This window comes from Triticum aestivum, chromosome 6B (genome assembly GCF_018294505.1).
Source record: "Triticum aestivum cultivar Chinese Spring chromosome 6B, IWGSC CS RefSeq v2.1, whole genome shotgun sequence".
Classification (NCBI taxonomy): Eukaryota; Viridiplantae; Streptophyta; class Magnoliopsida; order Poales; family Poaceae; genus Triticum; species Triticum aestivum.
In genome coordinates, this window is record NC_057810.1 from 84,064,493 (window position 1) to 84,076,044 (window position 11,552).

Here is an 11,552-nt window from a genome sequence, read left to right on the forward strand (position 1 = left end):
CCATATGTGACTTTTCTTCAACATTATATGCATCGATATGACTTAAGATGTGGCCAAGCTGGGTTGCCTAGCTCTTGTGTTTATGCCCTAGGTTTCCATTAGTTCGGCTAGGGCATAAGAGGAGCACCTCTGCGATTGTTACTGCCGGTTCAGCCGGATGTGTACCTCAGACTGGGTGAAGCCGAAAGCTAGCGTCCTTAAGAGAATATTCGGTCAGTGAACAAAAGATGTATTTTTTTGTTACAACATAAATCCCCAGAAGTTTTGTATCCTGCGCCTTTGTTCGCAGTCTGGACATGTGCATCGTCGCATGTGTACCCAGGGAAAGGAACCCCTAACGGAACTATTCTCCCTGGAAGATGTTTCTTACTATCCATGTAATATAACATAACTAGTTGGGTACTTGTCTGTTCAAGCACTTATGACCCCTACGCCTGGTTTCCACACATACCCCGGTTCTGTATAACTGAGCGGGTATTTGGACACACCCCAGACTATAGGATCCGGGGGCTGAAGCGAAAAAGTCCGCCATGACAAATGATTTTCATCCGGCTAGGGACTACTTATGTCCACTGAATTACACAGCCACTTGGACTGACTATATTCCTCCTCTATACCATCCAACAGGCTATCTAGCTTACAATCATGTTGAGAATACTTTGCGGCTAATGCTGCCTGCTCATACACCAGACTCACAGGAATTTCTTGCCCATCTGGCCCCGCTGGTCTGACTTTGGCCATATGGTCCGGGTCCAGCTTTGTGTAGCGCGTCTTCACCATAGCCCAGGCTTCTCTTGCACCTTGCCGGAAGGCTGACACCTTCCACAGTCGAAAGCGCCTCCGTGCTCCTTGCAACATATCCACAAGCTTGACGGCACAAGGCCTGAGCAACGCCCTGCATCACCTGCCGAGCTCCCTCGTGCAGTTGTGAGAGGTCTTGCAGTAAATCGCTTGCCGATACGGGAATCTCCTCCTTAGGGCGACCCATTAACATTCCTACAAGCAAAACTCTTTCAATATACTTCCTCATCGAACTATACTACAGTTCGTCTAGGCACTTACCATAAATGCCACATCGAAGCCTTTTGTTCTCCTTCACGGATTCCGCCAGCTGCACGCGAACGTCTTTCAATTCCACGTCCAGCCGAACATTGGCATCTTGAAGATTATTCTTCTCCTACTTAACTTGCATAAGAATGCGCTCGCCAGCCTTTAGCTGCCTTTGGAGATGCGACTCTTCATCCCTTCCGCCCTCCGGGTTCACCCCGGGGTAATCTGCAAAATCTTCTGTTAGACTCGTCATACCAGCCACTTACTAACTGGTGCATCTTCGTAAAATCGAGACAAATGTAACTAGATGAGGCCTTCTGGGATTCCTCTACAGCTGGGCCTTGCACTCCTCCAGCTCCTGAGACAATTGCTCATTCTTATATACAAGGACATGTGCATAAATTGATCCTTAAAATAGTTGTTCCAACCGTTTCAAGTCTCAAGGGCTACTGCTATACATGCTTATCAAACTAAATTACCTGTATATCTTTGGTATACTGATCGGTCGCTCGGCCAAGCCCGCCTGGAGCAGCTCAGATGTATGTGTCTCCCGAATTGAAAGCATTAAATGCTTCTTCAGAAAAGATGTTGTTGCAAAGTACGGCCCGTCGGCGCCGGTGATTCATGGCACTCTCTACTTCGGAATTCGTGGCAGGGAGCATATCTGCGTCCTCTATCGGAGAACTATGCGGCATCGGCCCCACGTTCGCCTCCTCTCTCGAAGCCGGTTCTGGAATCCGGCTGGTGGAGGCGTGATTGGCAGGATCCCCGGATATAGTCCGACTACTCCTCTTCCTGCCAGGACGTGAAGGGCGCTGTTATACTTTAAATACAATAATTGCAGGATAGGTTTTTGCCTTACCTCTGTAGCGGCGTTTGAACCCTAACTGCCTTCCTCTTGAGCCTGCCTAATCCGGACGCCTGTGGCCGACGGGTCCCTAGGGGCTCGGCCCTGCGCTCCGACCTCGTCTCTGAAAACACGACACTTCAGGGGAAAGGCATGGCATCGCAAAGGAGTCCTCTTCGGCGGATAGGGTTTTTGGCTTGGCTTACACGCGACGTAGGTAGCAGTCCGGGATAATCAGCAACAATAGCCACTGAGGCGCCATCGCAGCTCGCCTGATAAAATATCCCATTGACAAGCTCCACGGTCGTATCCGGACCTTCTTCGAATCCGGGATCCAGGGCCCTTCCGGGGTCCTCTGGCTGCGGGGAAGGGCCAGAGATTCCTTCTATGGCCCTCCACAGCTCCTGCTCGGAAATGGCGAGGCAGATAATCTTAGCAAAGAACGCCACAAAATGTGAAGCAGGGAAAGGAATGACGACTTACCCAGTTTGGGGGGTTGTACATGGAGAATCCATCCCGCGGTTTAATGTGAAGGAATTCTTCCTCTTCTCCTTTGTATAAATTGGACAATATTCTTGCCAGAGCAGTGGCGGAGTCCGGGCCCTTATGGCCACAGCGGGTGGCATTGTCCTCCCCATTGAAGTGCCACATGGGCTTGCCCCGATATTGAAGCGGTTTCACTCTGCGCATTATACATATTGCCAAAACCTCAACTATCGTCAGTCCGGACTTGGCCAGTAACTTTATCCTGCTCATTAGGAAGTGTATTTCCCTAGAATCCTCCTCTTGGGGGCCTCGGGGGCGCCAGCTTAGACGTTCCCTCGGCAGGGCGTTATTGAACTTGGGGAGACCTGTCCGTACTGGATCCGGAAGGGGAGCATCATCAATGTAAAACCACTCCAAAGGCCAGTTCTCTGGTGCCTTTTTGAGAGTGTCAGATAGGTATCCGGTCTCGGCAATGCACCATACTTCGGCCCCGCCCACTTGACATATGGATTCTCCCTGGTTGCGGGGGACAAGGCAGAACAACTTCTTCCATAACCCGAAGTGAGCCTCAAGCCTAGAAATAGCTCACAAAGGGCGACGCACCCCGCTATATGTAATACAGAGGCAGGGGTAAAGTTGTGCAATTGGAGGCCGTAGAACTCCAGGAGCCCGTGAATGAACGGGTAGATAGGAAACCCGACGCCCCTTAGCAGATGCGGGATGAGGCATATTCGCTCCTCTGGAGACGGATTAGGAGATCCCTCCGCTTGTTCCCCTCCGTTATAGGTGGCTATTCCGGCTCGGACGGGGACCATGAACCCCGGTGGGAGAAACCCTTGGGTTTGTAACTGAACACTCTTCCCACTCCCCCGTCTTGGAGCAAGGAGAGCGAGTAGAAGAGCTGCAATGACCGGCCATGTTGGAATGGTTCTTTCCGGAGCACTCTGTTGGATGCTTGCTCGAAGGGGAAGAGTGAGGTTTGGATCTGAGAATCCCCGTCTCTTCAAGTATACGATTGGCCCAAAGGATTGGGGGTGGCAAATGCAAAAATGCCTTGGCTCCTCGCATTCGCTTGACACGTGGAAATCTTCATTATTGAGGCGCTGAAGCCGAGGAGCACAACATTGATTAGAAGCCGGACACTATTCGTCGTAACAGGAACTTTGGAGTATTCAGAGATGGAACCCGCCTTGCAATGTCGAAAACAAGACTGCACGCCGGACTCATCGTCATTGAAGCTTGGTTCAGGGGCTATTGAGGGAGTCCTGGATTAGGGGGGTATCCAGACAGCCGGACTATATACTTCGTCCGGACTATTGGAGCATGAAGATACAAGACTCAAGACTCCATCCCATGTCCAGATGGGACTCTCCTTTGCATGGAAGACAAGCTTGGTGATCCATATATTATGTTTCCTTCCTTGTAACCGACTCCATGTAAACCCTAGCCCTCTCCGGTGTCTATATAAACCGGAGAGGTTGGTCCTTAGAAGGCCGATCACAATTACAATCATAATCATCATAGGCTAACTTCTAGGGTTTAGCCTCTACGATCTCGTGGTAGACCTACTCTTCTACTACTCATATCTTCAATATTAATCAAGCAGGAAGTAGGGTTTTACCTCCATCGAGAGGGCCTGAACCTGGGTAAACATTGTGTCCCTCGCTTCATGTTACCATCAGCCTAAGACGCACAGATCGGGACCCCCTACCCGAGATCCACCGGTTTTGACACCGACAACGACCACATACCTGAAATGGTCTCAGACAGCCATTACATTTGACCAGTCTGAACACCCTGCGCGTGTAGCCACCCCCGGGAGGCAGGCATTGGTGGTCGACCCCGTGGTCGAAGGCACTAGGCTGACTAAAGTGCTGATGGACGGTGGTAGCGGCCTGAATATTCTTTCAGCTGAAACCTTGAAGGGGATGGGCATTCCGATGTCCAAACTTAGCGAGAGCAATATGAGTTTCCATGGTGTTATCCCTGGAAAGAAAGCCGAATCACTCAGCCAGATCACTCTCGACGTGGTTTTCGGTGATTCCAAGCATTACCATAAGGAATGGTTGACATTTGAAGTCGTGGATTTCCAGAGTGCTTATCATGCCATTCTGGGTAGGCCAGCCTACGCACGTTTTATGGCTCGACCATGTTACGTGTACCTCGAGTTGAAGATGCCTGGCCCCAAAGGTGTGATCACAGTTACTGGCAATCGGTAGAAAGCAGAGAAATGCTTCGAGAAAGGTTCCAAAATTGTCGATGCGCAAATGGCAGTAGTTGAATTCCAAGAATATTAGAAGAATGCAGATCCGAGTGATTTGCTCCGAGCTAGGAAGCCTGCCACGGATTCTGCATTTCAGTCATCTGGTGAAACAAAACCGATTCATATTCACCCGACCGACCCCAATGCCGCACCGACTCATATATCAACGACACTCGACAGCAAATAGGAAGAAGCGCTCATCCAGTTCCTCCGTGAGAACTGGGACATCTTTGCATGAAAACCCTCTAACATGTCAGGTGTACCCAGAGAACTGGCTTAGCACCGTTTGCGTGTCGACCCCAAGGTGAAACTCATCAAAGAGCATCTTTGGCGGTCCGCCATATAGAAGAGAAAAGCAATTGGCGAGGAAGTGGCTCGGCTGCTAGCAGCAGAGTTCATCCATGAGATCTAACACTCCGAGTGGCTTGCCAACGTAGTCATGGTCCCTAAGAAGGACGATTCACTTTGTATGTGCATTGATTTAAAGCATATCAATCGGGCCAGCCCGAAAGATCATTTCCCTCTCCCCTGCATCGATCAGATTGTTGACTCGACGGTGGGGTGTGAGAGCTTGTCTTTTTTAGATGCATATTCTAGGTATCAGCATATCCGACTATATGGTCCCGATGAAATAAAAACAGCATCTACCCATTCAGGTGCTTTTGTTATGTCACCATGCCATCTGGTCTTAAAAATGCTAGAGCCACATTCATGAGAATGATTCAGAAGTGCCTGCTCACTCAAATCAGTCGGAATGTGGAAGCATACATGGACGACATTGTGGTCAAGTCTCACAAAGGTTCCGACCTACTGACTGACCTTGCAGAAACCTTTGCCAACCTAAGAAGGTATGATATCAAGCTTAATCCGTGAAAGTGCACATTCGGAGTTCTAGGTGGAAAGTTACTCGGTTTTCTCGTTTCCGAACGAGGGATTGATGCCAATCCAGAAAAAGTTGATACCATCCTCCGAATGAAACGCGTTGTGTGTGTGCATGACGTTCAGAAGCTGACTGGTTGTTTGGCCGCCTTGAGTCGATTCATTTCTCGTCTCAGTGAAAAGGCCTTACCTCTTTACCAATTGATGAAGAAATCTGATAAGTTCGAGTGGACTAAGGAAGCTGATGCAGCGTTTGCAGAGCTCAAAACCTTGCTCTCCACCCAGTCGGTGCTCGCTGCGCCAATCAGCAAAGAGCCTTTACTGCTTTATATTGCAGCCACTAAACAAGATGTCAGTACAGTACTCACGGTCGAACGAGAAGAAGAAGGAAAGGCTTACAAGGTTCAGCGCCCAGTATATTATCTCTCTGAAGTTTTGACTCCATCCAAGCAACGATATCCACACTATCAGAAGCTTGTCTATGGAATCTACATGACCATGAAGAAGGTTGCACATTATTTCTCTGATCACTCCATTATAGTCGTCAGCGATGCACCACTATCTAAAATTTTGAACAACAGAGATGCAACTGGTCGAGTGGCAAAATGGGTGATTGAACTCATTCCATTGGATATCAAGTTTGAGGCAAAGAAAGCTATCAAGTCCCAAGCAATCGCAGATTTCCTTGCCGAGTGGATTGAGCAGCAATTGCCGACTCAAGTTCACTCGGAGCATTGGACTATGTTCTTCGATGGCTCCAAGATGCTGAATGGTTCAGGTGCTGGGGTAGTATTGGTATCTCCCCGTAGAGACAAGCTTAGCTATGTTCTCCAGATTCATTTTGATTCCTCCAATAAGAAGCTGAATATGAAGCACTTTTATACGGGTTGTGTATGGCCATTTCACTCGGCGTCCGTCGCCTTATGGTCTACGGCGACTCAGATTTGGTGGTTAATCAAGTGATGAAAGAGTGGGATGTCAGGAGCCCGGCCATGACTAGTTATTGCAATGCAGTAAGAAAGCTGGAAAAGAAGTATGAAGGGTTGGAGCTTCACAATATACCTCGACTGAAAAATCAAGCTGCAGATGAGTTGGCAAAGATAGGTTCAAAGAGAGAGGCCATTCCTAGCAATGTGTTTTTGGAACATATTCATTCACCTTTAGTTCAGGAAGATCCTTTCACTGAAGAGTCCCCACAGCCCAAGAGCGCCACAGATCCGACTGAAGTCGAAATCCCAGCCATGGTCGACTTAATCATGGAGGTTTTGGTCATCACTCCCGACTGGACTGTGCCGTACGTTGCATACATTTTTAGGAAAGAACTTCTAGAGGATGAAGAAGAGGCTCGACAGATCTTTCGATGATCTAAAGCCTTTACCGTGATAAAAGGTCAGTTGTTCAGAGAAAGTGTAACTGGAGTCTGCCAGAAGTGCATCACGCCAAAAGAAGGCCGAATGATCCTCAATGATATTCACTCGGGGACCTATGCTCACCATGCTTCCTCCCGGACCATCGTGGCCAAAGCATACCGAGCCGGATTTTACTGGCCACGTGCCAATGAGATGGCAAAAGAAATAGTGGACAAGTGTGAAGGTTGTCCGTTTTACTCCAACATGTTCCATAAACCTGCATCGGCTCTAAAGACTATTCCACTCGTCTAGCCTTTCGCTGTCTGGGGATTGGACATGGTTGGACCTTTGAGGACTTGCAGGAGTGGATTTACCCATGTGCTAGTGGCAGTCGACAAGTTTACCAAATGGATCGAAGCCAAGCCCATTAAAAACCTTGAAGCAAGTACAACTATAAGTTTCATCAGAGAAATGATATTCAGATATGGTGTTCCTCACAGCATCATCACGGATAACGGATCGAACTTTGACTCTAACAAATTCAGAGACTTTTGTGTTTCCCAAGGCACGAGGGTCGATTACACTTCGGTCGCCCATCCTCAGTCGAATGGGCAGGCTGAGAGAGCAAATGGATTGATTCTCAAAGGACTGGAACCCTGGTTGATGCGTGACCTCAAGCATGCAGCAGGGGCCTGGGTCGATGAACTTACATCGGTACTTTGGGGATTGAGGACAACTCCTAATCGGTCGACTAGACGAACTCCATTCTTCTTAGACTACAGAGCTGAAGCCGTACTCTCGAGTGATTTTCTCCACAACGTGCCCCGAGTCGAACTCTTCTCAGAAGAGGAAGCAGAACAGGCTTGGCAAGATGCAGTCAATCTCCTGGAAGAGGAAAGAGAGATGGCCTTGATCCGGTCGACCATTTATCAGCAAGACCTGCGTCGATTCCATGCCAGCAACGTAATGGGTCGGGCATTTCAGGAAGGATACATGGTTCTTCGAGTGGACCAGCAGAAACCACACAAGCTCGCTCCTGCTTCGGAAGGCCCTTTTGTCGTCACCAATGTGCTCCACAAGGGAGCGTATCGTCTTTTCAACGTCGAGCACAATAAAGATGAGCCACACGCTTGGAATGCGGAACTTCTCCGCCCCTTTTACTCTTAATGTATTTAGACTGTTGAGATGTAATAAGAAGTACCTTTTAGTTTGATTATCAAAAGACATGATTTCACAGTCTTCCGAATGTTTGTTGTTCATTCTTTACATGTTCTAAAATCCCTAGTGGGTGCCTTAGCTGCGAATCCGTTTCACCTAAGTTGAAGAGAAAATCCTACCGAGTGGTGAGCCAGCCTCTCACTCGGAGGCTTAGCTGCGAATCCATTTCGCCTAAGTGTTAAAAAATCCTACCGAGTGGTGAGCCGGCCTCTCACTGTGGGGCTTAGCTGCAGTCCAGTACTCGCCTAAGTGTTAAAAAATCCTACCGAGTGGTGAGCCAGCCTCTCACTCGGAGGCTTAGCTCCAGTCCAGTACTCGCCTAAGTTTAAAAGGTACTACCAAACGGTACGGGTCGGCCACGACCCCCCCCCCTCAGGCTGCACCGTCAAGAAGAAGGACGAGATTGTGGGAGCAATCCTCCTGCTCGAGGGCTTAGCTGCAGTCCAGTACTCGCCTAAGTTTGAAAAATCCTACCGAGTGGTGAGCAATCCTCCCACTCGGGGGCTTAGCTGTAGCCCACTACTCACCTAAGTTCGAAAAATCCTACTGAGGGGTGAGCAATCCTCCCACTCGAGGGTTTAGCTGCAATCCGGTACTCGCCTAAGTTTGAAAAATCCTACCAAGTGGTTAGCAATCCTCCCACTGGGGTCTTAGCCGTAGTCCAGTACTCGCCTAAGTTTGAAAAATCCTACTGAGTGGTGAACAATCCTCCCACTCAGGGGTTTAGCTGCAGTCCAGTACTCGCCTAAGTTTGAAAAATCCTACCGAGTGGTGAGCAATCCTCCCACTCGGAGACTTAGCTGAAGTCCAGTACTCGCCTAAGTTTGAAAAATCCTACCGAGTGGTGAGTAATCCTCCCACTCGGGGGCTTAGCTGCAGCCCAGTACTCGCCTAAGTTTGTAAAATCATCCCGAGTGAAAACTGATCTTCTCGCTCGGGGACTTAGCCATACTCTCCATCCTAATCCACAAGGACATCAAAGTGCGGGTCGACCACGACCCCCACTTCAGAGTTGCACCATCAAGAAGAAAGACGAGATTGAGCGTGTTGCCAAGGCGAGCCACTTTCAGGAACGTCAAGACCGTTGCTGAATGCCTCGCTGATAAGTTGACTAGTCACGCCGAGTGGTGTGGGTCGACCACGACCCCCCCCCCCCCCCGGGGCTGCACCGTCAAAAAGAAGGAAGAGATTGTGCGCACTGTTAGAGGCCCATCCAACGGCTGGTGCCAAGGCAAACTGCTGACAGGAACGTCAAGACCATTGTTGAGTGCCTTGCTGATGAGCTGATCAATGCTGCTCAAGGCTCGTCCAACTGGTCGACTGCGGATTCTTCTCCAGAAGTTGCATCGAACGAACAGAAACCAATCCAAGAGAAGAACGAGTTTCACTCGAAGATGAACACAACGTATTTAAATATAAGCCCAAAGGATTCTAACCGCAGATTAAAGTACTCGAGTGTCAGGGCCGAAGGATTTTAACAATTACAAAATCACTCGGCATTCCGAGGCAAATGAGGGTGAAGCATAGTGTTTTTTCAGTCACTCGGCGGGAGAAGGGCTGGCTGGGTCGCAGAAGCTGTCAAGGTCGATGCTGTCAGCAATACGAGTGGCTGCCTCCAGGAAGGTGTCCATGAAGGACTGGAAGGAGTGCTTCTTAGTATTCACTACCTTGAGGGCCTCCAGCTTGTCTTCTTTAGCCTCCTTGCAGTGCACTGATAACCCACAAGCATAGGGGATCGCAACAGTTTTTGATAAGTAAGAGTGCCGAACCCAACGAGGAGCTAAAGGTAGAACAAATATTCCCTCAAGTTCTATCAACCACCGATACAACTCTACGCACGCTTGATGTTCGCTTTACCTAGAACAAGTATGAAACTAGAAGAACTTTGTAGGTGTTTTTGGATAGGTTAGAAAGATAATAAAGAGCACGTAAACAAAGACTAGGGGCTGCTTAGATAAAGAAACAACTAAATTAGTAAAAGTAAAGAGCTTGTTGTCACGAGAAAGTTATTTGTCCCTAGGCAATCGATAACTAGACCGGTACTCACTATTGCAATTTTATTTGAGGGAGAGGCATAAGCTTACATACTTTCTCTACTTGGATCATATGCACTTATGATTGGAACTCTAGCTCCGCGACTACTAAAGATTCATTAAGGTAAAACCCAACCATAGCAATAAAGTATCAAGTCCCCTTTATCCCATACGCAACAATCCCTCTTACTCGGGTTTGTGTTTCAGTCACTCACCAACCCACTATAAGCGAATCATGAACGTATTGCAATGCCCTATAGCGGGAATCCCTCACACTTGCGCGACACGGAGGACACCATAGGACAGCACCAATAATAAAACATACAACTCAAACCAATCACGATCATCAAATAGCCATTAGGACAAAACAGATCTACTCAAACATCATAGGATAGCCATACATCATTGGGAAATAATATATAGCATTGAGCACCATGTTTAAGTAGAGATTACAGAGGGTAAGAGAGAGGTTACACCGTTGCATAGAGGAGGAAGAGTTGGTGGAGATGTTGGTGAAGATGGCGGCCGTGTTGGTGAAGATCGCAGTGATGATGATGGCCCCCAGCGGCATTCCGGCGCCACCGGAAGCAAGGGGGAGAGAGCCCCCTGTCTTCTTCTTCTTCCTTGGCCTTCTCCCTAGATGGGAGAAGGGTTTCCCCTCTAGTCCTTGGCTCAAATGGCTTGGGAGGGGCGAGAGCCCCTCCGAGATTGGATCTATCTCTCTGTTTCTGCGTTCTCTGCGTTGGCAGATTCTACCCCTTCACCATTTCCTTTATATCTAGAGATCCGTAACTCCGATTGGGGTGAATCTTTCGCTCAGATCTTCCTTGTAAAATTAGCTTTCTTGCGCCAGAAGGAGAGCGTCAACAGCCCTACGGGTGGACCACGAGGGTCAGGGGCGCGCCTGGGGGGGTAGGGCGCGCCCCCCTACCTCGTGACCACCCTGGACACCGTTGCGCGTTGATTTTACTACCAGAAAATCATAAATATTCCAACAAAAATCTCCGTCCGTTTTTATCCCGTTTGGACTCCGTTTGATATTGGGTTTCTGCGAAACAAAAAACATGCAACAGACAGGAACTGGCACTGGGCACTGGATCAATATGTTAGTCCCAAAAATAGTATAAAAAGTTGCCAAAAGTATATGAAAGTTGAAGAATATTGGCATGGAACAATCAAAAATTATAGATACGACGGAGACGTATCAGCATCCCCAAGCTTAATTCCTGCTCGTCCTCGAGTAGGTAAATGATAAAAAAAATGATGTGGAATGCTACCTAGCATAATCTTGATCATAAGTCTAATCATGGCATGAATATTAAGACACGAGTGATTCAAAGCAATAGTCTATCATTTGACATAAAAGCAATAATACTTAGGGCATCCCAACAAATAATCATGTCTTTCAAAACATCAATGCTTCAGGA